The 27,364-nt window shown below is 46.5% G+C and overlaps 2 long non-coding RNA genes across 6 annotated transcripts in view; one reads left to right on the forward strand and one right to left on the reverse strand.

Annotated features, from left to right (window-relative positions):
- Window positions 1-23,995, reverse strand: part of LOC116665824 — a 132,461-nt gene extending 108,466 nt beyond the window's left edge. Inside the window, exons 1-5 of one of the 5 annotated variants that reach the window (XR_004322540.1) lie at window positions 23,288-23,995; window positions 22,547-22,630; window positions 20,358-20,477; window positions 19,123-19,231; window positions 7,901-8,043 (exon numbers count right to left, since the gene is read on the reverse strand). This is a non-coding gene — a long non-coding RNA (uncharacterized LOC116665824). Of the gene's footprint in view, window positions 1-7,900; window positions 8,044-19,122; window positions 19,279-20,357; window positions 20,684-22,546; window positions 22,631-23,287 lie in introns of all 5 variants that reach the window. The other 4 variants (XR_004322539.1, XR_004322537.1, XR_004322538.1 and 1 more) reach the window with 4 other exon arrangements.
- LOC116665828 lies at window positions 10,923-13,119 on the forward strand. Its single transcript, XR_004322548.1, has 2 exons — window positions 10,923-11,391; window positions 12,079-13,119. It is a non-coding gene; the product is annotated as an uncharacterized LOC116665828 (long non-coding RNA).
- Window positions 23,996-27,364: the final 3,369 nt, after the last annotated feature.

Here is a 27,364-nt window from a genome sequence, read left to right on the forward strand (position 1 = left end):
CAAATATTATTGTGATACTAAAGCCAGGCAAAAAAATCACAAGGGAAAAAAAAAAAAAACCTATCAACCAGTATCACTTGTGAATATAGATGTGAAAATTCTCAACAAAACACTAACAAACTGAATCCAGCAGCATAATTAAAGGATTACACATCAAGATCAAGTGGTATTTATCCTAGGAATGCAAGGCTGGTCAAAGTAAATCAGTGTAATATACCATCTTGATAGAATAAAGGGATGAAAGCCACATGATCACTTTAATAGATGTGGAAAGGGAAGATAAAATCCATATCTTTCATGATAAAAACACCCAACAAACTAGGAATAGAAATGAACTTCCTTAACCTGATAAAGAGTACAAAAAACCCCACAGCTAACAACATACTTCATGGTGAAAGACTGGACACTTTCTTTCTAAGATCAGGAGCAAGGAAAACATGTCTATTCTCACCACTTCTATTCCGTATTGTACTGGAAGTTCTAGCCAGAGCAATTAGATAAGAAAAATAAAGAAGAGAAAAGAAGAAATAGACAAACAAACAAATACATAAATAAAGGGCATCCAGATTGAAACAAAGGAGTAAAACTATCTCTATTTACAGATGACATATATAGAGAAAATCTTGAAGAACATCCCAAAATACTATTAACGCTAACAAGTTCAGCAAAGTTGCAGATGTAAGACCAATATACAAAACTCAGCTGCTTTCCTATACACTAGCAATGGAAAATCAAAACTGAAATTAAGAAAATAATTCCATTTACCATAGGATAAAAAAGAATACAGAGGAACAGATATAACCAAGAAATTACAAGCTTTGTACAGAGAAAACTATAAAACATTGTTGAGAGAAATGAAAGAAAACCTAAATAAATGAAAAGACATGCCATGATCATGGATAGGAAGACTTAGTACTGTTAAGATGGCAATAATCACCAAATTAATCTACAGATTTAATACACCTGTATCAAAATTACAACAGCCTTTTTTTTTCCCCAGCAGAAATGGACAAGCTGATCCTGAAATTCCATTTGGAAATGCAAGAGACCATGAGTAGTCAAAATCTTGAAAAAGAAGACTAAAGCTGGAGAACTCATACTTCTGATCTGAAAAATTATTAAAAAAACTACAAAATCACACTGTGTGGTACTAGCAAGAAGACAGACATATAAATAAATGGAATAGAATTCAGAGTCTAAAAACAAACCTATACATCTATGGTCAATTGATTTTCAACAAGGTTACCAAGACTATTCAGTGGGAAAGAACAGTCCTTTCCTGGTAGGGCAACAGGATATCCAAATGCAAAAGAATTAAGTGGACTCCCTACTTTATACCATCTACAGAAAATTAACTCAAAGTGGAGCAAAGATCTAAATGTAAGAGCTAAAACTGTAAAACGCTTAGAAGAAAACATAGGTGTAATTATTTATGACCTTGGAATAGGCTACAGTTTTTAAATACAGCACCTAAAGAATAAACAACAAAGGAAAAACTAGATAAACTGTATTTCATCAAACTTTAAAAATTTGTGCATCAAAGGATACCATTAAGAAAGTAGACAAGATAAGCATCATGTACCGAAGGTTTGTGTCCTTCCAAAATTTATGTGTTCAAACTCTACTCACTAATGTGATGGTATTGGGAGGTGGGCACTTTGGGAAGTAATTAGGATTAGGTGAGGTTGTAAGAGTGAGGCCTCATGAATGGGATTTGTGCCCTTTGAGAGTCCTGAGAGAGCCTGCTTCCTCTGTTCTGTTCTCCCTCACGAGAGGCTGTATCTAGAAGGTGGCAGCCTGCAATCTGGAAGAGGGTTCTCACCAGAGCCCAGACATGCTGGCATCCTGATCTCAGAACTTCCAGCCTCCGGAGTTACAAGATATAAATTTCTGTTGTTTATAAGCCACCCAGCTATGGCACTTTATTACTGCAGCCTGAGCCGACCAGGACAACCACCCAGAGAATGAGAGAAAATATTTGAAAATCATATATCTGATAAATGTCGAGAATTCACAGTCTGTGAAGAACTCTTACAAGGCAATAAAATGACGAATCATCCAAGTGAAATATATGCAAAAGATCTGAGTAGACATTTCTCTAAAGAAGATAAACCAATAACCAACAAATACATGAAAAGACGCTTAACATCATTACTCATTAGGAAGACGTACGTCAAAACAATAATTTGGTATCACTTCACATCTCCTAGGATGGCTATAATTAAAATATAAGAAATACAAGAGTTGGTGTGGGTATGGAGGAATTGGAGGCCTCAAACATTGCTGATGGGAATATAACGTGGAATAAACACTGTGGAAAACATTTTGGCAGTTCCTTAAACATTTAAACGTAGATTTACCATGTGACTCAGCAGTTCCACTCCTAGGTATGTACTCAAAAGAAATAAAAACATATATCCACACAAATGCTTAGAGAAAAATGTCCAAAGCAGCATTATTTGTAACACCCAATAAGAAGAAACAATCCAAAGGTCCATCAACTAAAGAACTGATAAATAAAACATGGCCTATACAAACAACGGAATATCATTCAGTCATAGAGAGGAACGGAATACCGGTGCAGGCTACAGCACGGAAACATCTTAAAGCATGATGCCAGGTGAAAGACGCCAAACACAAAAGGCCAGATATTGTATGAATCTACTTATATTAAATGCCCAGAATCGGCAACCCCATGGAGACACGAAGGCGTACAGTAGTTGCCAGTGGATGGGGGATGGGAAAAATTGGGAGGTAAGGGGCTTTTTTTGGGGGTGATGGAGATGTTTTAAACTTAGTGGTGATGGCTGCCCAACACTATAAATAGGCTTGTGTGCTTTAAAATGGTTCAAATGCTTTATTATATAAAATGATTTGTGAAACAATAGTAAACTTTGACTTGGGGAGGTGACCTGTTGACATAACCCTCTCTGCCACTTGGTTCTGGGTTATTCCTTTTCCTTACTGGCAGCTGATCTGTAACATCACTCTTGGCGAAGCCTGTTATTGAGACCCACAGAGGGGGAGACGGGCAGGTTTATACAAGCTAGGTGTCGGCCCAGGGGCAGAGTCTAGCTCCCGCTGGGTCAGAGCCTGCCTCACGTGGGCTCCCTGCATGACCTCGTTCCTCCTCCTAATACCTGTCCCTTCCCCCAGCAGCCAGGCCAGTGCTCTCTGCCTGAGCTTGCCTGGCCTGCGAGGAGGCCGGGTCCTCTTTGGCTGCTCACCAGCCCACGATGGCCCCCAAGGGTACCAGTTCCATGTCACCTTGGGCTGCTGCTCTGCCACTCGCTGTCTCTGTACTTCTGTCTGTTTCTTGGCAGCTCGACTGGAAGATGACGCTGTAAACAACACCTCCAATCAACCCTTCTCAGAAACTACCACGTCCAGCCTCAGTTCACCAAAGCTTTCTGTCCAAACGCGTGCTCCACTTGTTTCTAACTCCCCCATCAACCCCAACACCAGCCTTTGCACTCACGTGTGTCCTGCCCAAAGAGAACATTCCACCGACACTCATTTACACACAACACATGATGCGTACGGTACGTTAAGTGTGTGCGTGCTGGCCGACTCCGTGCCAGGGGCTCTTCCCTTCACGAGTGCTTCCTTGGATCATCAGGAAAACTACAGAAGGTGGATCCTGTGGCCGCCGTTGTACAGCCAAGGACACTTGCCCATGGGTCTGGGGCTGGAAAGAGGCCCCGTCATCAAAGGTGGGGGCAGCTGACTTGTGAGCCGATGCTCTTTCCTCTGCACTGACCATTTCTGTTTTGAACGTCGAGACCACCATGAAGCACTCTTCTAACGCCATCTAAGAACCCAGTCCTTGTGGAATGGCTCCTAATTGACACGGGGGTTCTTTTCAGGGTGATGAGAATGTCCTGGAACTAGACAGTGGTGATGGTTGCAGAATTTTGTAAATACACTAAAATCCACTGAATTGCACATTTTAAACAGTACATATTATGGTATGTGAATTATACCTTTTTTTTTTTAAAGGACCTTATTTTCTAGCAGCTCAGCCCAGTCAGAGGGAAAACGTGAATCCTTTATCACCAGTGATGTCTTCCCATCACACTCAGGAAAAGCCTAAGTGACTTTCAGACAGGGAGCAGACGCTGACAGTGCCCCAGCCTTATTGTCCGGCACTGCCCCTTTCCAAGCAAATCCGCACGGGGCCACCCACCGCACTCACTTGCAACTTCTCGCCTTCCCACCACTGACTTCTCCAGAAGAGCCAGATACGGACGCCCCTGGGAGCCTCCACAAGGAACCTTGGATAGGAGCTGATGAGTAAGCAGCCCGCTTCCTCCCATCCAGTGCAAGCACCATGAGAGGTACGCTGTGTGTCCCGGAGAAGGTGGGGGACTGAGCCCTCCTGCCACTGGCAGTCAGGTCAGCGACGTCGCCTTCCCTGGAATCCTTCCCTTCTCACTCCCTCACCCCACTTCCCATGCCTCCTGGAATCACCTCCCAAATAGCTGCCCTCAAACCCTCATCTCAGAGTTTCCTTCTGGAGAAACCTGACTGAAGACAAGGCTTTCATGAGGCAGTCACCATCCATCTCTCTGACTTCATCTCCTGCCACCTGCTTCCTCCCTGACTCCATCACAGCCACACTAGACTTTCCTTTCCCAGTACACCAAGTTGACTCCTCGCTCAGGTCCTCTTCACTTCCACTCGGTTTTTCCTGCCAAAAACTGCCTGCTCCTCCTCTGTGCATTGATGGCTGCTTCTACTTTTGTGGCCACAGATCAGGTGTCCCCCCTAGAGAGGTCTTCCTTGACTGCGTTCTAAAATAGATCCCGATGCCCCATCCCACAGCCAGTCACAGCCCCATCTTTCACTCCAGGGCATTTGTACAGGAGCAGGTGCTGAAGGTTTGAGCTTGCCCCTCCGGGTCCAGTCCGCCCTTCTCCACCCTCTCCTGTGCTCACGGAGGCTGGCCGATCTTTGTGGACTACAGCGGGCTCCCAGGGCCTCAGGCGACAAGCTGGAGTTAGTCCCCGGATGTCCTCACAGCAGGAGGGGCAGGAGGAGTGTGAGGTGGAGTACTGATTTCCCCTCTGCCCTCCCTGCCAAGGTCCTCGGTTCACCTCGAACCTGCCCCCACCTATGGAAACAGTCCTTTAGGAGTTTCTCCTTCATATTTCGGTCTGTGCCGTCTGTTTCGTGATGCGTGTATATTGCTGTGTATTTGTGTGTGTGTCCTATTACTCACCGCCTAAAATCATTTTAAATATCTTCATTTTTCTCTTAACTCTCCCTGCAGGAAAGTAAACATCACAGGGGAAGTTGTCCCACTTGCCTTTGTCACGAATGCATCCTCAGTGCCTAAAACCATGCTCACCTAAAACGGGTGCCTATAAATATTTTTTGAATGTATACATTCCATTTATTTGAACTGAGTTTACCAAGGGAAGCCTATGTATTGCGAATGGGTCAGGTCACCTACATTTCTTTATCTAACTTATTTCAGCTCCCGGGCAACAAGGGTTCCTGAGTTCAAGCTTATTTTCCTTGACCCCTTTGGCGCTAGAAGCTACAACACAGGGTTACAAATGAGTTATTCTCTGGAATGGATTTAGCTATAAACCCCTTCTGTTACCGGTTAATAAAATCTAGGAAATTACCTCCGTACAGCCAGAAATACATTGTGGGAAAATGAGAAGACAGTTGAGAAGTAAGGATTTGAGTTTTCAACATTTATGTTTGCTTTCACTCCTAATAAATATTTAAGTTAAATTCAATTTAACTTAACTTGATGACTATTTAAGTTTAATAGTCATCTGTTTATAGCAGTACTTTCTGCAAATTTTTAGTTAAGAATCTTTGGCTCTTAACCAAAATGCATTAAAAAAAAAACCCTTTCTCCCTCTACTATAAATTTATAACTCCACATTCACTTATGTAATTGTTATATAAAATCAATTTCGGTTGTTTTTCTTTTGCAGAAAAACATATGGGAAAGGACTCATTTGCATTTGGAATTTACTTGGTAAAGTTGACAGAAAAAAATTAGAAATTGTGACAGGCAGAATAATGCCTCTCCCCGCCCCAAAATTGAGCCCTCATGCCTAGAGTGTGTGAGTCTGTTACCTTAGACGGGAAATGCGAATTAAGTTTGCAGGTGGAATTAAGGTTACTAATCAGCTGACCTTAAAATAGAGAGATTATCTTGGATTATCTGGGTGGGCTCAATGCAATCACAAAGGTCTTTAAAAGCGGGAGGGGTGGGAACATCAGAGGGATGTGATGTGATTACCTCCACCACTGCGGGCTTTGGAGACAGAGGAAGGAGCTACAAGCCAAAGAACGCAAGTGGCCTCTTGAAGCTAAAAAAAAGGCAAAGAACTGGATTCTCCCCTAGAGCTTTCAAAGGAATACAACCCTGCTCACGCTTTGTTTTCAGCCCAGGGAGACCCACGTCAAACTTCTGACGTCCAGAACTGTTTAACACAACAGATCTGTGCTGCTCTAAGCCACTGTGTTGGTGATCATAGTTGTTACTGCAGCCACAGAAAACCAATGTAGAAACACGACCACGTTCTCCCTTCTAGAGGGGCAGCCACACTGTCTCTCTTCTAGGCTGGAGATTTTTATTCGTGTGTGAAATTTCAATCGTGCAAACACGAGCCACAGTCACTTGGGTGTATTTCTGGCATTATTTTTTAAACAAGTCCATAATATATTCCAAGTATTCCCATCAAAATGGGAGGTGCCTGTAAATTAAATTAGATTTAATCTTTCAATTTCCAGCTCTTTTGCAAGAAGCAAAAGAGGAAAAAAAAAAAAAAAAAAAAGACCTGAGCGCCTAGAAGTGTGCTGAGTGTTGAAATCAGTGAGATGTGCAGTTTCTGCTTTTCCCAGCCAGCTCGGCGGGTGAGCCGCAAGACCAGGGGTTCGTACCCGCGAATGAGATGAGACCCAAGTTGTGAGGGAAACAGGAGGTCCCCAGAGCAGTGTGTTATTTTACAAGTACATTCTCCCTCTGCTTGCTTCCCTGCTTCCCTGGTTTGCAGGGAACCTGAGCTCCCTGCGTGTTCCAGCTAGCTTAGACGCTCCGACCCAGCCAAGTGACTCAGTGCCTGGACCACTACCAACGTTTTCCGGATTGAATCCTGCTCTCATTTTCTAAGGAACAATGTTGAACTGGCCTCCGTGGCACCGTGTCAACTGACATCACCCTTTAATTGCAGGTACATCACGTTAGACAAGCGCTGAGATTGAGGACGAGTGAAACAATAGGATGGGGGCTGTTGTGTGTTTTCCACATTCCCTGCCAAGGGGAAGGGCCACGCCATGAGGTTATGTATGTACAGTTCAAGTCCTCTCAATCTGACCCTGAAAATGCGAGAGCAGGGTAAGTCACATTTATCTACCGACTATAGGACAAGCCCGTGTGACAGTGTCTCTGAAATGCACCTTTTTCTGCTCTCATTTCGTTTAGACAACTCCCAGGAATCAGAACATAACAAGTTCACATCAGTTCGCACCAAAAGCATCTTCATTTTCCCCTGTGATTACTAACGTACACGCAATGAATTATGGGGCTCAAAATAAGCTACTGCTTACGGGTTTTGAAAGTTAATATCTGCACGGACGCTGATGAAATTATGGGCCCAGCGGCCTCTGAGTTAGCAAGATCCCGTGAAGGAGATCCTGCTTGAGCTTGTTTTCGGTACCGGGAGGTCAGGGGCAGATATGAAAAGAATTGACCTTTGTATGGGTCCTTTCTACAACTGTCCATCCAGTGGTGATCTCACACACAAGTCATCGCTTGGCTTCAAATAAAACACTCACTTCTTAACATAAAGAGCAAGAGCGAGCTTGATGAGCTTATAAAGGTGAAAGCCAGCAAGCTCTTCCCCACCTGTGAGAACTGAGACTGAGGACTCACCTGAGGACCCCCGTGAGGGTCACGTGAGGCTCTTCATTTCCTGGGAAGTGAAGGTGGCTGGCCTGCAGCAGCCCTGATGGAGGTCTGGGGAAGAAAGCACAAAGGGAACACTTTCCCAGCGCTGGGGAGGTCTTCGGGTTTTCCTGAAAAGAGAATGTAGTTCTCTGGGTGACGGGGAGCAGATTTCCCCCTTTTCTGGGTACCTATGTAGAAGAGTATGAGGCAGCAACCAGCTCTAAGTAGAAAACCAAGATGGGGAAACCAAGAAAGCAGAGTTTATGAAAAAGACATCGAATTGGGGCAACGATCAGAATCAGACAGCACGATGACAGAGGAGAAACTGTCTACTTAAGAGGGTTCTTCAAAATGTGTACAGTATGTGTTGGACTAATTTCATACAGGCTCTTTGCTGTGGGATTTCTTTTCTCAGTCCTATTCTGATGCCTATGTGTGAGCCCTTTGAATTTTAAAGGTGCTATGGACTGACTGCTGGTGCCTCCCCTCCCCCAAAATTAGTATCTTGAAACCCAGTCCCCAATGTGATGGCATTTGGAGGTGGGGACTTTAGGAGATGATTGGGTCATGAGGGTGGAGACCTCATGAAAGGAGTCTGTGCCCTTTTAAAAGAGACCCCAGAAAGCCCCCTTTCCCCTTCCTCATGAAAGCCAAGAAGAGGCTCTTACCAGACACCAAGTCTGCTGCCTCATTGATTTTCAGACTTCCCACCTCCAGAACCATGAGAAATAAATATTTGCTGTTTAAGCCGCCCTGTATCGGTACTTCTGTTGTAGCAGCCCCCATGCACTAAGAGCAAGGGCTTTATCTTCTGTTCCTGAACATGACTGGAGAGCTCCCTCCAATTCCCCGGGGGGCCCACTCCAGTCAGGCACAGCTTTGTCAAGGAAAAGAGGGAGGTGGCCAGAAACAGATTAAGCATGGAGAGGGCAGGGACAATGATGGCCTGAATAAGGCTGCAGAAGGAATGGCAGTTGAGCAGGGATCCCATAAACCATTAGCAATGGTGGCTTTAAAACAGGGAAAGTGGTCTTTGTTTGTATCATCCTGTTTGTCAGTATCATCCTCACCACCTGGGGTGGGTCTCCTCCTCACAGGTGAAGCTGACTCGGTACCCTGGACATCACGTGCCAGGGAGCTCGCCACTCGAAGTCTCCGACAGATAAATCACTGTCCTTTCATTATACTAACACTCGGTTCCAGGCACTTGCCAGGCTTTATTTCATTACCACTTCTCTGACATGTTCTTTAAAAGAAGCCCCCCCAGGTCCCAGGAATTTGGCCAGCACTCTCCTGGATGACCTGGCTTCGCATCTGTCCGCAAAGGTACCACAGAAGGCGAGTGTGTATATTGTTTGAGCTAGGGCTGGACTGGAAAAAGTGTTCAGTACTTTGCCACTTAAGATGATTTCAGATTCTCAAGGCAAAATGAGATATCAAGGCTGAGAGAATGACCTCCATACAGTTCAAATAAATTGGTGAAGAGAAAAAGAATCAGAATCCTCCCCGATTTAGCTGCGTTTAGTTTTCTATCATCTTACTGTTTCCCTTAAGCTTAGGCGTGTTCTAGAAGACTTTTCAAAGTCTGGTCCTTGGGGATCTTACCAGGTCAAGGCTTTGGGGAGGGGGGTGGTAGGCTTCACAAATCCAAACCACAGACAACACCCTCCAGGAACACCCCTCGCAGGACAGTTTAAAAATCACTGTTCAGGAAGATCCGGTCTTCAACTGTCTGGTCCCGAGGTCCCTCCCTCCCTCCCTCCCTCCTGCCCTCTTTCTCCTTCTCTCTCCTTCCTCTTCTCTCCCTGCCCCTTGATTTTCGTTTCTTTCATGCTTTTTATCTCTTTTCTCTCACATTTTATGCCAAAGCTTACTCTTGTCCACGTGCCAGTGAGAATTCAATCACATGTAGTTAGGTAGTTAGGTTTAGTTACACAAAGGGAAAAAAAATGTATTCGCCAGACTTTTTTTTTTTCAGGAAGAACAAGATATTTCTTTAGAAAACATCCCTGTCTAGTAGGAGGGATACAAGCTGAGGCCTTCAGGGACCTTGATTTGAACAGCAGGGCTCTGCAGGGGGCAGAGAGAGGAATGTGTGGATGGCTCCTCAGCAGAGGAGGGGAGATAAGGGAGGAAGAGAACTGGTAAGGGGGGGGCGGGGGGGGAGGGGAGCTCTCAAACCACACTGTGGCCACTCCCAGCACATCCCCTACATGTAAATAAAGTGGACCCAAAGGCTCATATAATTCCCGGGAGTGGAGTTTTTGAGCTGATACTGAAAGATGAATTCTGTATCTAGGCTGATGCCAGAGAGAACCAGAGAATCTAGGAAACCAGAGAAGCGTAAGGCAATGAACCTCAGGAACTCAGAGATTTCTGGAAATCCTGGGGCGGGTCTGAGACTGCTGGGCACAAGCCATACAGCTGGGTCTGGAACCAAGTTTCAAGATCTCTTAGGGAAGAGAGTCACTGTATCATTTATCAGAAGATCAGGACACCTTTGAGAGTTAAAGGGAAACATCTGAAATGTGTGGGACGACAGGCCTCCGCCGGGGAAGTGGTCGTCCTACCCAGAGTGGCTGCTGGTGTCCGGAGTTTACAGGAAAGAGAGGGTGCGTTGTGGGGGATGCACAGGAGGCTCCCCCCAAACTGGGCTCGGGCTGCTAGAGGACAGAGGAGAAGTGAAAGAAAGTTGACAGCAGCTGGAGGAGCAGCTCAGGAAATGAATCAGAGACGCCTTCATTTCTTATCTTCATTTCTGAGATCAGTTTTGGTGATCAGATCAGGTAACAGATGAGTAGATGCCGTTTTTAGAGGAGTTTGAGATGCTCAGGTATAGAACCGACACTGGTAAAAGAAATTGAAAAAAGGAATAAAGGAAAGAAGGGAGATAGGGAAAAGGATAGAGGGAAGGGAGGAAGGAAGGGAGGAAGGAGGGAGGGAGGAAGGAAAAAAGGAGAGAAAGAGGAAAGGAAGGAGGGAGGGAAGAAGGAAGGAAGGAAGGAGGGAGAGAGAGAGAGGAAGGAAGGAGGGAGGAAAGGAGGGAGGGAGGAGGGAGGGAGGGAGTCTGAAGCTGTCTGTTCCTAGCTGCCTTCCTCAATGACTAATGATGGTAGAATTCAAAACTCTGCCTTGAAGTATGCATCACAGAACTCAGGGGTGGTTGACAAACAACACTCAACTGAATGGCAGGCGATGTGAGTCCATGGAAAGACGAGGCTCCGCAATCAGACAAACCTGCTCTGCAGTCCCACGGCGACGAGATGTGAGCACAGCAGACTTGGCTGTGTGGAGGGAGAGTTTCTAAGGGGTTACAGTTTCCAATACTGTCCTCTCCCTTAGTTTTCTATCACACATCCATTAAAAAATTGGGGGAAAAAAGTGTCTATTTAAACTGTTAATTGCATCATGTAAAGACAATTGACGACATCAAAACAAAATTTGCAAGACTTCCTTGGGATGGCTTGACTTCAAAGGTAAGTTATAAGGCACTTACAGATCTCAATGTGGGGGCTACAGTGGTTCCTAAGAAGGGGACAGTTGCTGAAACTGAATGGTGGCTTGTTCTTGTTAAGATAAGTGTGTTTCTGTTAAAGGGTGTGAAACAGAAGATGGCTGAGTGCATGTTTGTCTCATCTTGAGGGAGCCACGGTGAAAACTGAACGTGGGCAAAGCCCACCCTAAACCATTCTGTCCATAGCTTATGAGAACAGTTATGACTGCTCAACGGCTTGGGCTTGGGGAATTGTCTGGGTGTCGGACAACCGCATTCTGAGCACCTGTCTGGGGTTATGTGACGGGGGTGGGTTAGAAGGATGGGGGTGGAGATGTGTGCTTTTGAAGAGAATGGAGATCCCCACTGGCCGCCATCCTGCGATGAGGTCAACACCAGGACAGAGATGGAAGGGTGTTCTTCAACCCGAGTCCACGGAAGGCAGTTTCTCTCCTGGGGGTTCCGAGGCAATCAGGCATAGACACTGGGACTGAGCCATGCCTGAGGTCCTTCCCTGCGGGGAGAAGCGGCTCTCCCAGCAGAGAGGGGTTTAGGATGCACAAGGCAAGGCATTCCTGTGGAGGCCTCATGAAGCAGGGCTGTGCCTGGGGCTCCAAGTAGAGTCACATTCAGTTGCAATTGATCGATCCTTGTTTCATTTCATTTACAGACAAAACCGCAGCCAGCTCTTCCTCAGAGCAAAACAAAGCAACAGCAGCAACAGTAATGATGGTGACAAGGTTCTCACTGTGTGAGGAGGGGACTTGGAAGACAAGAGAGAGCAGCATCCCTGAGACTGACCTCAGAGGCCAGCCTTGTGCGTCCCATCAGCATCTGCCTGATGAGGCTGGACAGAGGCCTTGGGGAACAGGAGAGAAGGGAGGTGGAGACAGGGGCCAAGACAGATGCTGAAGGCTTGGGTACCACCCATCCTGACACACTGCAGAAGAGACCTGGCCAGGGTGGCCGAGCTGGTGCGGCAGCAGAAGAGGCTCAACCGTGTCCACTCAGCAGTGTGGGGGCCTCCTTCAGGCTTCGAAGCTGGTGAAGCTAACGCAGCTTACAAATGACAACCATGGTGATGTAGTCAAATAACAACACAATGGCAGTAAGACCGCAACTGCTCTCTTTCAAAACACAAAACCCCCAAAGACGCTCTGGTCCTCATATCTTGAACGGCTGTAAAAGGCTTCTCTCCCTCCCCTCTGTCATCTTTCTGAGCTGCCTGTTCCCTCCAAATGAGTCATCCCAGTAGGAATGTTAATGTATTTGACATGTGTCAACATCACCCTGAAGAAAAGAGATGCTGGATGGTTTTACTGGCGCACACAGCACGAAGAACCGACGGCACACGTGTTGGTTTCGGCCTGACACTCACACGGCATCTTCCAATCTCGCCGCTCGTGGAGCCTGACACCAGTCCGGTGAGGAAGTCTTGCTCGCCGCCTCTGTTCCTGCCACTCTTCTTTTTAGTGAAAAATGTTCTCTTGAGAGGGTTGGCCTGCCTTCTTTTTTGAATCAAAAATTTGCACAGAGACTGCAGTACATGCAGATACTGGCAGTGATGAAAGCGAAGGACGCAGAATAACGTGCGGAACTGGGAGCACAGAGATGACACACAGAAATGTCTGAAAATGTACATGTTGACACTGTGGCTTTCAGGTTTTTCTGCTTGCTCCTCTGTGACAAGGATAAAAATGACATAGACTGAGCCCAGCCATGTGTGTGGACTGCTTATATCCTAATTGTCTATGAGATCCACTCCCTGGGGACACTGGCCCCTGAAAACCTTATTTCCCAGATTCCCTTGGGACACTGGCTTCCTGCTGGTTTTGGTCGTGGGAGGCACTGGGTGGAGTCTGGAAGGCAGGAGGGAAAGAGTAGCCAGGGTGTTTCTTCCCCTCTCTGTGCGGGGCTCCGCGTCTCCGGCAACGCCTGCCTCTCTTCCCCGGTTCCAGATCCATGGGGGAAGCCGCTGCCGTCCCAGCTGCTGTCACACAGCTTTGGCTTATGCCGTGTCATACGACGTCCCATATTGAATTCTTGCCCTTGAGCCCCTGACTTTGACCGGAAGGTGGCTGATCCAGAACATTCTGAAGGGTAACATGAATGTGGGACTGGAATTTCAGTGTGCTGTGGTCTGACTTGGGCCAGTTCATTTCCTGCTGGCCCCAAGAACGTTCCGAAAATTACATGGACGCCCAGGTATCATGCCACTCAAACTTTCAGGGTATGCAGTTTTCTCACAGTGTTTGTGGCGTATGCATGTAATGATTCTCCATACGAACAAAAAATAAACAAGACCCAGAGGGACTGACAGTCTGGAGGTTGGGGTTAGCTCAGGAAAAGGTTCCAAGATGCTTCTGAACTTGGGTGTGGAGAAGCCTGTCAAAATCAAAGAAGATGGCAAATCGTGGGAGATTAATTGGCTCATTTCTCAGATGGTCCCATGCGCTCTGTCCAGCTGGGGCATTTTGTGTCTCCTTTCACAAGACAGGCTCTGTTTCACTCCCGATTCACACGGGACCTTGGCAAGATTCTTGGATTAGGTGTTCCCTTGTTCCTTAGACCTGTCATGTTTGACAGAGAATCTGGTCCCAGCCTGGAGGCCTTCGCTAAGGGGAAGGTGAGGCCTGGCTTTCCTTCAAGACAAGCTGTACCAAGGGAGAAACAGCTCCCAGGCTGACACGACTGTGGAACCCGGTGTGATCAGGCTGTGTGCACTCACAAGCATGGTCTGTGGCTCTCGGAGGTGTGGTCAAGTCAAACCACACAGACACCCGATGGTGAAGCCCTGAGTTTTTCAGGCGCTAACAGGAGCAGAGTCACAACAGGGCCGACTAAAACTTGGCCAAGAAAATTAGCACTGGGCGTATCTTGTAAAACATTTAAGTTCAGGCTCATTTCAATTAAGCCTCTTGGAGCCTCAGGTGTTTGTCCAAAGCTTACCTGAGCCTGAACTCCTGGAACCAATGGAGTCTGCTGAGACCTGCAAGAACATGCTTTCCCACGAGACATCTGGCAGTGAGAACCCCCCATCTCCACCCCAGTCTACGAAGATCCCATCTGAGGATGAATATAACTGGGTTCCTAAACATTTCTGAAAGTTTGGATTTCAGTTGAACCAGACATGTCAGGTGTCTGCTTCTGGCGAGGGTAGCAGGTAGAGGAGACCTCAAAAATTATCTTTCTGTCTCAGGTGAAGATTCCCCATAACGTGGGATCACAATCTTTCTATAAGACAAATACCCAGGGCAGAGCATAACACAAGATGGGGTTCTTTCTTTGCTACTCTGGGTTGAAAGCTGAGGGCTGGACTGAATCAGATTCAGGGGTCCGTTCAGGCCAGTCGACTTGGCTTCCTCTCATGTCCTACAGTCATTAAAAGCCTTTATCTAATACATTTAATAACAAGGATAGTGACAGGAATAACAGACGTGAATGGAACTCATACTGTGTACCGGCACCGTGCTGAGCATTCTGTAAGTGACTCTCCCGTTTCTTCCTCATGGCGACTCTACGCACTGGGTGCTGATTATCTACACTGTAAAGATGAGAGAAACCAGCTGGGGGAGGCTACGCTCCTTGTCTCAATTCACTGTGAACTGAACTTGGGTCTCTTCAGTTATCGAGCCCAAGCTTCTAAGCATTTTGCTGGATCAATCTTCACGGAGATACTTTTCATAAGCCAGAACAAAGTTATCATCCAAACAAATGGATCTGCTTCTGTTCATCAGAAAATGGGCATGAAAATGCTTTGAGAGAGGCAAAGCCTCACACAGAGGTTAAGAATTAATTAATACAAAGAAAGAAATTCTATTGTGCGGGAGGAACGGCGGCAAAGGGAAAGTGGGGAAGATATTGATTGTGAAATTAAAAGAAACGTTATCTTGGAGACCTATCAATGTCATGATTATGAATTTGTGGAACTTAAATATTCAAGGACCTGAAGGGAGAAATATGGAGAAAGGGAGGAAAGATTAATTTGTGGGGAGGTGTGAAAACAGGGCTACATCTGTTCTTTCTTTGATTTAGATTTCCATTCAATCATTTGCGCACATTAAAAAGGCAGACAGAGACCATACAAATCCACATCAAGACGCGGGCATTCGGGACTGTTGTGTGGTTAACCACAGCCCTGCGAGACACAGCCTTGGCATGTCAAGGCTCTGTTCCTGAGCAGGATCTGCAGGGAGCTTAGACACTACATGGCAAATGTCTGTGTTCTTCACAAGGCCACACTCGGAGACCTTACCCTCATGAGAAGGAAAATTCTAGATTGGAAGAGGAAAAAGGAAGCAAATTTTGTGCCTTGACTTAAAAAAAGCCTACAGGTCTTTCAACTCGTACTTAGGAACATGGGTTGCAATGATCTCACATTTGAATGTGCACAAGAGTCACTGGGTGACCTTTAAGACTGGAGACGCTCAGATCCATTCTTGGACGTTATGACTCAGAGGTCCACTGAGGCCAGGGAATCTGGATGGTCAACCTGTGCCCTATTTTAACAAACTCTTCAGGGAGCTGGGATGTCAGTGGCCTCTGGACCACAGTGGGACAGAGGAATTCACAGCTCAAAGGAGAGGATTCTCTGCCCTGATTTTCACAAATGTGGAAACTGGTATTTGTTATACGTAGGTATTACCGAGTTCATTCTTAGAAAGCCAGACTTTCGTGATGGTGGATGGTGTGAATTTGGGGAAAGCCGTATGCTTAGCACTATGTGAGACCTTTTAGCTACAATCTCATTTCATACATAAAATAACCGTGTGAGTATTGTTTTGCAGGTACAGGAACTAAAGATTAGGAAGCTTTCAGTATCCTGAGTGAGGTCATACAGCTAAGAAGTGACGGAACCCGGATTCTAAATCAACATTTATTTATTTAGACCCTCTCAGGAGGCCACGTGCCTTCTAAATTTCTTTCTTCAGGTGAAGTGTATCATTATTTACTGTGATCAAAGCAACAGTTATCCAGGGGGAAAGTTGGACACTATGAATGGAATGACCAAATTCACATAGCCAATGCCTGCCTTTAGTGCATACCAGCCTGACTCAGGGAATTTCAACCCTGAGGCCTAAGTCTTTTCTTAACAGAGTCCCATGGTTCAAAGTATCTACTCTAGCGTCATCAAAATAAACTTTCTATTGCCTCTCACTCCCCTTCCCCATTTGGGACTCAACCGGTGACTTCCCGTGATCACCTGCCATGACAGAGGAGAAACTTAATACATCCTGTACCCTGGCTTGATTTTGTCGTGGTCGTGAAAATGGGGTGAGGGGAGCAAAACCTTCTCTACGATGACAACTTTTCTTTATATGTTAATAATATTCAATTTTTATGATTATAAAAGGAGCATTTCAATTTCTTCTGTGACTATTGATTGAATCCTATCTAAGGCTATGTGCCAGGCAGGGGAGGGATTTAGGTTTCTGAACAAGACAAAGTCCTTGCCCTTGGAAAGCTTATATTCTAGAGGACAGAGCAACAGTGACACACAGCACAATAAGCAACTAGACATGTAGGATGTCAGACAGTGAACCCTGGCGTGGAGAAGAAAAAAACAGGGTAAGAAAGATAAGAACGGGAGGGTAATCTACATACTAGAGACGCAAATTCATACGCAGTAATACATATTAATGCTCAGATACTTTGGAAAACCTTGGACACTGGGAAAAGAATATAAAATATCACCCATAATCCTTCTACATAGAGATCACCACTGTTACCAGTTCGGCCTGTTTTCTTTTGAACCTTTTTCTCTACTGAATTGTGATCACCTATTTGCTTTCTTAGTGTAACCTGTTTTTTTTTTTTTTTTCCCACTTAACATGCCACCATCACTCTCCCATGTCATTAATGTGACTTCACATTTGAAGGTTTGCTAAGTGTCACTGTACGAATGCACTGCAATTGATTTAGCTATTTCCTCCGTCGTTGGTCCTTTAGATTATTTCCCATTTTTCCCCAGGACAGACATCACACTGATACTTTCTTAACTATAAATCGTTGTGTGGATATCTAAATATTTTTTTTTAGAATAAATTTGTGTGTTTTGAGTCTGGTTTCTAAGGCTTTTGATGGATGTTGCCAAATGGACCCCCAGAAGCAGAAGGAGTGAAGGTTGGCCATCTTGCCACACAGGGTGTAGCAAAGCCTTTCCTAATACCGCCTAAAGATTTCCCTTTGGGGCTTGTTTTTAATTTGTCCCCAGTCTTGAGGGTTCAGTTCGCCCGAGGTCTGAGGATACGATTCATAGGTGCCACTCCCCAGTATCACACTCCAGAAGGACCCTTCCCGTCTGCACAGTGGAGGAGAACGCTTCTGACCGCATGGGTACCTTCCCCAGAATCTGAAGAGGTGACCTTCACCCTTTCCCCTAACCTTTGCCTGAGTGAATCAATCCATTCCTGGCCTCTCAGGGCCCCTCCAGGATGCTGTAATCACAGCACTAACCTGTGTTCACATTTCCCTTGATCGAGCAGAAATCCCCCTGTGCATAGACAACTGCTTCCTAATGGCCCTGGCTCCCAACTTCTAATGGCCCCGTCCTCATTTCTCCCAAGAGCCAGTTCTTTTTGTTAGTGTTTTAAGACTCCTGGTCCAGACAAAATTTCCCCCATGATGTCCATCTGGCCAAATTGAAGGTGATGCAGACAGTGAGACAGGGAGACGGGTGTGTCTGCGTCAATAGGACAGAGGAACCTCCGAGGCTATCCATCTTCTGTCTCCTCCGGTGACATCCAACCGCCCCCTCCTTGTCTGCAATGTGAGGATGAGAGATGACATCCCTAAATGCTGGTGCCTTGCCACAGAGACGGAGTGGATGCGGGTACTTGGGGCACAGCCTCCCTTCCAGCCCTGATAGTGGAAGAAGATTCTGCTTCTGCCTTTGTGGGTGAAACCCCTTCAGAATGTGGGCATTTTCCCCTCTGCAGTTCACCACAGGTGAGATGTACCCTTCGGGGGAGATGTCAGCCAGGGCAATAAAGACTCTCTAGATGCTGATCCTTCCTGGAGTCTGAGCGGTCTGTGCTGTGCCTGAAGGAGGCCCTTACCCAGTCCTGACCTCAACTGCACCCTCCTCAAAATGGATAAAATGCTGTGCTGACGTAGAGAATCATGAGCAGGAGTGATTACAAAGCATGCTGCAAGCACAAAAGTAACGATTGTTTTAAAAGGAAAATATTAAAAGCACCGGACAATGCCGGCATCTCCTTTTTTTTTTTCCAGTTCCAACGAAGCCACCTGGGGATCACATTTTCCATTTCTCCCTTCCTGGATCAAGGGGAGAGATTATTCATGTGCTTCCAAAGCCAACTGCCAACTATATGGGTTTGAGGCCAGGCACCCATGTCTGGGAAGAGAGACGTGGGAGAGTAAAAGAAAAAAAGAAAAGAAAAAAATAGTTCTTCAGTTGCAAATGCAAGGAGTTAGCTCTGAACTTGGACTGAATTTTTAACCAGTAATTAAATTACTAAAACGGAGAAGCATCTTCTTCCCAAATCCCCAAAGGATTCCCAGGGAGCAGACCGGAGCCTCTCCGAGTGACAAGGGCACAGCCAGCAGAAGGACGTTCCCCGCAGGCACAGGTGTGCCACACTGCCTCCTGTTGCTCCTGTGGGCCTTCCCTCAGGTGCTTCTAGAATTCCTGCCTCACTCAGGTTTGAGGAAAAAGTCATTTACTGGCTCCACAGATACAACTGGGGCTCACCATTTGTTCCTGGGATTCCGGTGGGACAGCAGTTCAGAAGTGAGCAAGCTAGAGAAAGTTCCTCCCTTCACGGAACTTTCATTTCAGTGGAGTGAAGGCAGATCAGCAACTGGAGGAGAAGGTGACAAACACAGTCATCTCAGGGCATGTGCGGCGCTGGTGGGAAATTTAAAAAGCAGGTGATTGAAGGTTAGTGGTGTCAGCAGCTGCTGTTGGAGAGGGGCGCCCACCCCTTCATCTCCTAGTCCATTCTCAGGAGCCAGAGGGAGTTTTCTGAAGGGGAAATTTGATCCCGTATAATCATGGGAATTTGACATTTCATTCCTGGTCCTTTAAACGTTGTCTTTTTCCCTCTACTAGACTGTAAATGTCCTGAAGGCAGGCTGCTTTGTTAGCTTCACCCTCGCAGTATGGTACATAGTAGGAGCTCAGTAAATATGTGTTGGATGGATTGACGAGTGCATGGATGGATGGATGGATGAATCAAGAAAGGCTCTGTGTGAGGAGGCTGCTGTGATTGACACTTAGGAGAGGTACAAGCTACTTGGTATCCATCAGGGAGGTACCCGACTGGAGAGGCAAAGTATGCGGTGCCCGTGGACTTGGGAAACTGGCTCCAGGTATCTGAAGTTAGCAACTCTATGGGTCCTTTGCCACCAACCCAGGCAGAAATTCTGGAAAGGTGGCCTCCGAGTCTCACTTTGGTGGTATTAAGTCTAGAAGGGTTTCCACTGGAAGACCACTGAGAAGTATTTGACTCACTTACCTAACATTATAATTTAAACTCCTAAGAAGGTAGGAGAGATTGCACAGAGTGATGGGCGTGGACCCCCTCAAGGGCTCTTAGACACTAAGTGTATGATCTCTACGAAGGTATTCTGGGTTCTTCCTTTATTTGCGGGGCTGGTATCATCTGCAAGCTGTTAGCACATCTGCTTCTGTTTCTGCCCACCAACTTGGTTTAAACATTTAATGAATATTTTTGCTGAACAGGTGATTTTGTTTGTTTGTTTGGGCCAACTGGAAGTCTTGAGGCTGAAAGTTTTTTCTGAATTATCAAAGATCTGAAAGTCCACCTGGCTTCATCAAAAAGGCAGTGAATTCCCTACCAGAGGAAAGACAGGTTGAGGCTGGGTATGTCAGGGTGCTACCCACGCTCCCCCACCATCTGAAAGGAGAGCGTTCCTGTGAAAAACGTTGTAAGCCGAAATGACATAAAGTGAAGAGGCAATTACCTTTCTTCCTAACAGCGAAAATCCTCTTCAGATTTCTTCCAGTTAGTGAAAACTGGTCCTGGTGGAGGTCATCGTAGAAGTGAAGTGGCATAAAATGAACTTTCCAAAGGTACGGGATCTCTGTAGACCAAACACTGGATAAGAATTGGAAAAAGAAATGTCGCTCTGAAATATTGTCCAAACCCGGCCTTCTGTGAGCCGGCCACATGAAACACTCATTCTACGGCTGTGAAAGAGGACTTTCTTCTGTTCTACATCCATGCCACACACTGGGAGTCAGCTCCAAGGGTTTCCTGGGCCTTGTTCTTCTCATCTGCAAAAAGGGGCTGAAAAGTTCTAGCTTTAGTGTGGCCGTAGGGGTCCCGAGCGGGGTCATATTTAGGAAATACCCCGGTCCTACTCAGCACTTCGTAAACTGTGGAGGCATTTCAGTCGGAACTCTTTCAGTTCAGGGGCGCTGGAAGTTTGCCACTTCTTAATAATATTTACTACACTGGGCCAAGGCGGAAATCGGTAGGACTCCAGGGCTCCTACTCTTTGATTACGGCTGCAGTGGAAGATGGGTTGATTTTATCCCTTTGGTGACTTGTACACCCACCTAGCAAGACCAGGCCTAAACGTGTGCTTCCAGTTTCTTGTCTTAGACCAATGCTCTTAGAGAAGCTAACCTTTACCAGTCTCAATACAATGCAATTCCTCATCTGTGGGAAGCAGACTGGACTGCAGGAAGCTCTGCCAAAGGTTCTCAGTGGACACATGGATATGAGACCCAATAGAGGGCATCTGCCCATGCTGGTTCTTCGTGTCCACCTTCACCCTCCGCTTCTGCACTATGTCTGTCCATGAACCTTAGGCTCAAACATCACTTCTTCTGTGTAGCCTGTCTTGATTGCTCTAAATGACTTTAAGTTCCTGTATAATCTGTGATGGTGTCATGTACATATGTCTCCCTTGTAACGTGGATAACAGTGGACGTTTGGGGATGTGATGGGGTTTGGGTAATAATGTTTCTCTCACTTGACTGCAGGCATGGAGGTGGGAGTCCCCAGGGCCCACCACAGAGGCAGAGCCCCCTCCAGAGAAACGCGTGTGGAAGGAGAAGGGACATCTGCATGGCTCTCGGCTAGAAAGAACACTGAGAGAGGCAGAGACACGGCTGTGTGCGGGGAGGTGTCTCACTGCGCTGCAGGGCTTGGAAGGGAGCAGAGGTTGCATCAGGAGGGATTTAGGTTAGTGTTCAGGAAGAGAGCTGCTCTGCAAACACTCTTTCAAATTCAGGGCTGCCTGAAGAGTGGCAGTGGGATACCAGGGACAACAGTCAGCAACGGTATCAGCCTCGACAAACACAGTAATTTGCTTTGCTCCATTCCTGATTTTTCTTTTCCATAGGTTTTAAAGGAAAGTTTTAGAAGATAAACTTTATGGCGCAAGATTACAAGCAGGGTTTTGGCTAGGCTCCTTAAGCCAGGGGGATTTAAGGAAGGAGACAGTACTATCTTTCTGGGACCGAGGGAGTCTCTGGGGATGGGTGGAGCTGGAAAGGCTCCCACCAGCTGGGTAACACGGGGTATGGAAGTTCAAACGCATCTCCTTTGAACACGCTGATCGCCCACTGTGGACCGGGTGCCCCTGAGGAAACACAACCGCCACCCAGATATGGGTGACGTGGCGATGAACGCGTTAAATCATCAGAAAAGAAACACCCCTCAGCTTCTGCTGTGTTAGGGAAGGAGGCAAGCAGGGCCAGGTCCTCTAGGCTGGCTGGGGCCTTTCTGCTGAGCCTGTTAAGCAACAAGACAGAATGCAGACACGCTTCCCTGTGGTGCCAGGCTCAGAGCAAGGGCTAGGGTGGCAAGCAGCCCTCTGCCAGGTAGAAAGCAGCCTTGCCAGCAGACGCTCCTCCACCCGTCAGTCCTGCTCTCGGCTCAGGGGCCACTTCCCAGGCAGTTTCTAAACAAAAAGTAGGATGGATTTCATTTCTCACTGACCTTTTTTTTTTTCCACCAGCATTCTCAGTCCCAACATTCTGCTGTTGTTTTAAACCCATCATTTATAGCACTCTTGGAGACCAAAGAAGCTAGGCAGGGAGCAAGGACAGGAGGGGAAATCTACACTCCAGCCTGGGGTCCGCCACTGTGCGACTGCGTGACCTTGGCCAGGTGCACTGCCTCTGTGTTCAGCGTCCTCACCTGCAGTAAGCCGGGTTCATTCTGCCTGCTGTATTGACCATGCCAATGGTACAAGCCTTAACAAGGAGAGTTGGAAGGAAGCACCTTGAAAAAAAGAAAAAGGGAAACTTGGTAGGAAAAAAGAGACACATTGTTATTTGTTACATAGGCTGAACTGGATAGTTTTACAAAATTAGGAAATAGTGACTCTCAGCCTGCAGCTAGGTAAGCGTGCAGTCTGGGACTAGAGCAGTGCTTCCACAGACTTGCTCTACTGGGGGGGGGGGGGGTGGACTTGACTGAGCCTGACTGAGACACACAGTGGATGGGGGGCCGAGGAACCCCCAGACCTCTGCGGCATTCTGAGAGTTGTGCAACAAGGCAGGGAAGTGGGTGGAACCGAGCATTCTGGAGCCGCACGTACTCAGGTTCAAGCCCTGATTCTGCCTGGCAACCTGAAGCAAAGTTCTCCACGACTCTGTGCCTCAATTTACCCACCTCTAAAAGTTTTAAATAGGACGAAGCATGGCAACTGCTTAAAAGCAAAAGCGGTGTCTGATACAGAGTGATTCAATTGCTCAGTTCAGGGTTTGGCACATCAAATTATACTATTATTATTATATTATTGATATTTTAATCCACAGCACTCAAGGCTGCACATGCCTCAGTTCTCTCTCCCTCTCTTGCCCCGCTTTGCAGCAGTGCCAAATGCTCCGCCACCAGTGTCGGTATGGGGGTGGGGGTGGGGAGGAGGGGATTTACCTTTTGTAAGTGACCCAGAGGCCAGTTAGAGACAAGGGGTTTAGGAGGGAGGAGAGAAAAGCTGCCGGTGCTCTCGCCAAAGTTCACCGAGTTGATAAAGTTATTAAAACATAAACCACGCTCAGGCTCCAGGAAGGAAAAATAAATAAATAAATAAATACAATAAAACAGCCGGTGCGTCCAGCCCTCTCCCCGCAGGCTGTGCAAAGGCAGGAGGGCCAGGCAGCCGGGAGAGGAGGAACGAGTCGGACAGGTGAACCAGCCTCCCGGGGCGCGGCGCAGGGAGGTGTCCGCCCCGCCCAGGCTCGCCCTCCCCGCCTCTCCTCTTACAAAAAAAAAAAAAAAAGGCCGGGGGGAGAGGCCTGCGCTCCAGCCTCCTCCCCCGGGCTCCCGTGGCCCGACCCGGGAAAGGCGGAGCCAGAACGCCCCTCGCGCGCCATTGGTCCATCCGCGTAGCAACAGCCGCGCGCGGGCCAATGGGAGCCGCTGAGCCGCGGAGCCGCCGGCCACGCTCAAGGAACCTGGCTGCCAGAGAGTTCCCTGTCCCTGCCAAGAAAACAAACCCAGGCACTCTCCCGAGTCCAGCGCTAACTTTTCCTTCTTTCTCCCCTCCTCCCTTCCCCCTTGTCTTCACTCTTAGTTTGATGCTTGTTTGAGACCCCAAACTCCGATACCTTTTCGAAGGTCATCCCTTCCCACCCCAAGGGAGAAACCTCATTAGAAGTAAAAGAAAGGACAGACTGAAAACGATATGTCATGCTTTCCAGTCCCACTCGGTCGTCACCACCAAAGACCCCTGGCAAACCTCCATTACAATAGCTCCGCTTTTAACGGTGTGGTTTTTCTTTGAACAGATCTGCAAGATCTAAGCCCAAAGGAAGGGCCCTCTGAACACCTATTGTGTGCCAGGTTTTGTCCTTGGGGTTTCATATGTCTTGCAGCATTTAATCCTCCTTGTAATTCTGGAAAATGAGTCGCCCTGTCTCCATTTAATAGATGGGAAGTTGAAGTACAAAATGAGGAACGAAAGTGTCTAAGAAGATTCCATTGGTATGTGGTCTAGCAGGATTCAAACCCGGGCCGGCCTCGTTCCAAAGGCCACTCTGTTTCTGTGATGTCACACACCTCTCTAGGAGCATATTTCACATTTTGGCGTACGATATCCTAAAGAAATGGGGGCAAGGTGTAAGAATCTGACCCAGACTCACAGTTTGTCATCAAGCCAGGGATGGCTTCTCCGGTATGTGACCAGCACGATCGCAAGGGGTCTTAGCAACGGGAAGGTCTCACCTCACTCTTGGTTTCGTGCTCTGCTGTTGCTGTTTTGAAATTCTTATGTTCTGAAGGATGATGGGCCTTGCGCTTCCATTCTGCACTGGTCCTGCGAATTAGGGTAGTCAGCCCTGCATCCAGGGATAAGAAACTTCTAGGGCGGTTCTGTGAAGACAGCTTATTTCAGGGTCCCAGAGGGATCTCACATTTTGGGAATTTAGACCTCAAGTGAAAGAGGGGGCTTCTAAGTCTCTCTCTCTGTCTCACACACACACACAACTTAGACTTCTGCACACACCCTGCAGATTAGTCAGTTTTATTACACTGTAACTGTAATTTGAATCCCCAGTCTATTAAATGGGAGTGTATATATTTATGGCCGTGTTTATGTGTGTGTGCGTGCGCCCGCGTGTGCTAGCCGGGAGAGGGAATGGGGGACTGGGGAATTTACGACACACAGACACAGCCCTGATTATTGACTCTATTCTCTCTCTTTGGAGACATTACAAGGGATTTGAACCAGGCCCTGCTTTTATGAAATACATACTTGGGAGGCTTTGGCGAGGCCGTAAACGCTGGTCTGTGTGAGACTGAGCTTGGGGGGGTGCCAGGTCCTCTGGGAGGAGACAGGCCTTGAATACACTCTCCCCTGGGCCTGGCAGAAAAACCACACAGTCTTGCATCTGTTTTACCCCCAAATCCAAGTCTTCTTTCCTGGCAAAGAGAGGCCTGGTTTTCATTCTCTGGATTGTGCTGATTTTACTTTCCGAGCTCGGAGATTATCGGTGAGTCACACCCATGGTGTGAAAGTCTGCAATAAGTAAGAAGAAAGTCTGGAGGTATCCCAGACACTTATTTTGCCAACCAAGATGTTAACTGTGCACAGTAGGGCTTGTAAAGGACTCTGAGGCGGCTGGTAACTTTGGAGCCCTTTATTTTGTAATTGAAGAAATCGAGGCCCAGGGAAGTAAGCCCAGCTCTGCAGGCAAAGCAGCTGGGTGGTAGAGGTCTTCGGGTTAGAGGCCACGTCTCCTGACTTCCATTCCAGGCTCTGTCCTTGCTTTCATCTCTGTGTGAGCAGCGCAATGCCATAAAGCATGACATAATCAGTTCATGTGGGGAGAGGTTAATTTAATGAATAGCAACACGGGGTCAAAGGGCAGGGTAACTAACATTTATTAGTACTTGGAACTTGCCCCTGCTTTGCCTACGTGATCTCATTTAATTGAATCTTCAGGACAACATTGAGAGAACATAGGCAATATTATTTTTATTTAACAGACGGGAAAAGTGAGGCACAGAGTCGTGGTAAAAAATGTCTAGATTTCACACCTTGTAAATGGATTAGCCGAGATATGAACTCAGTTCTTAATCCCTGAATAGCAGAAGTAAATTATTCAGATCATTATGGCTCCACAGTGGTTCATTTTAATGACAATATAAATTAAAAATGAGTCTATACCTGCCAAACAGAAGTTGTCTGTTGTGGTCATCATAAACTCACTTTGGATTATTAATTACTCTTAATTCAGTTTTGTCTCAGTTTTTGGTGGGCTTTCTGGTGGTGATGTGCCCCTTCACTTTGAAACTACAGAACCACTAAAAATCTCAGTGTAGCCAAAATGTAAGTCTAGTTATGATGTGCTTGGCATTTCAGAAATATACATATATATTAGCAAATGGCTTCACTGGTTAAACCATTTGGTTCTAGGTGAAACTGGCTAATATTGGCCAGTTTGATCGTAATGATCAAGGCTTCCCTCAGGTTTCTGATCACCAAGTGACAATGACTCAGTGGATAAACTTACAACTAAGAAAATACACATGCGACCTGGTAAACATATACCAATAGATCCAGAGGGCCCCCCAGAAGATATATCTGATTCCTACTCCCAGGACCTGTGATGGTGACTTTATTTGGAAAAAAGAGTCTTTGCAGATGTAAATAAGTTGAGTATCTCCAGATGAGATGATCCTGGATTTAGGGTAGACCCTAAATTCAATGATAGCTGTCCTTATAAGGGGTGAGGACACACGGGGTGAGGTCACACAGGGTGAAGAGGGAGATGTGAAGATGGAAGCAGAGATCAGGGTGATGCACCTGTAAACCAAGGGGCACCAGGAGTGCGGGCAGCACCAGAGGGTAGGAGGGAGGAAGGAACAGATCCTCCCTCAGGATCCTCCAGAAGCAGCGACCCCTGCCCACACCTCCATTTCAGACTGCAAGTCTCCAGAATTGTGAAAGAATATATTTCTGTTGTTTTAGGCCAATTCATTTCCAGCCATGTGTTATGGAAGACCTAACTAAGAAACGAATACAAGGACTACATTATTTCACCGTATTTTTAAAAAGAAAAGAAACACAAGCATTAAAAGACCATTAACAGAAATCCAAGCTGAAACCGTCTGCCCACAAATGTATTGGGAGAAATGATAAAAATGAGATTTGTGTGTCCATACATCAACAAATAGTTTGTGAGGTTCAGTCAATCCATATTTATATGCATATAATTGTATATATACAATTTATATATAATTCAGAAAGATAATATGTGTATATAATTCAGAAAGATTGTCTGAATTGGATGAGCTGTTTGATGAACTGGTCATTGAAGTGACTTGTCGATCTGGTCTATGTCCTGTATGTGTCTAAGAAGAGAAGGGGGTGCTTGCTAGATATTTAAAATCTTGTGTAAATCTTTAGCAATTTATTCAAAATTTTAAGATCATTTCTGTTGTTGTTTCTTCTTGCCATGTGGGAAACTGTGCTCTCATCTGAATTCCCCTTGGAGAAGCCTGTCTTTA

The sequence above is a fragment of the Camelus ferus genome, chromosome 9 (assembly GCF_009834535.1).
Source record: "Camelus ferus isolate YT-003-E chromosome 9, BCGSAC_Cfer_1.0, whole genome shotgun sequence".
Taxonomy (NCBI): domain Eukaryota; kingdom Metazoa; phylum Chordata; class Mammalia; order Artiodactyla; family Camelidae; genus Camelus; species Camelus ferus.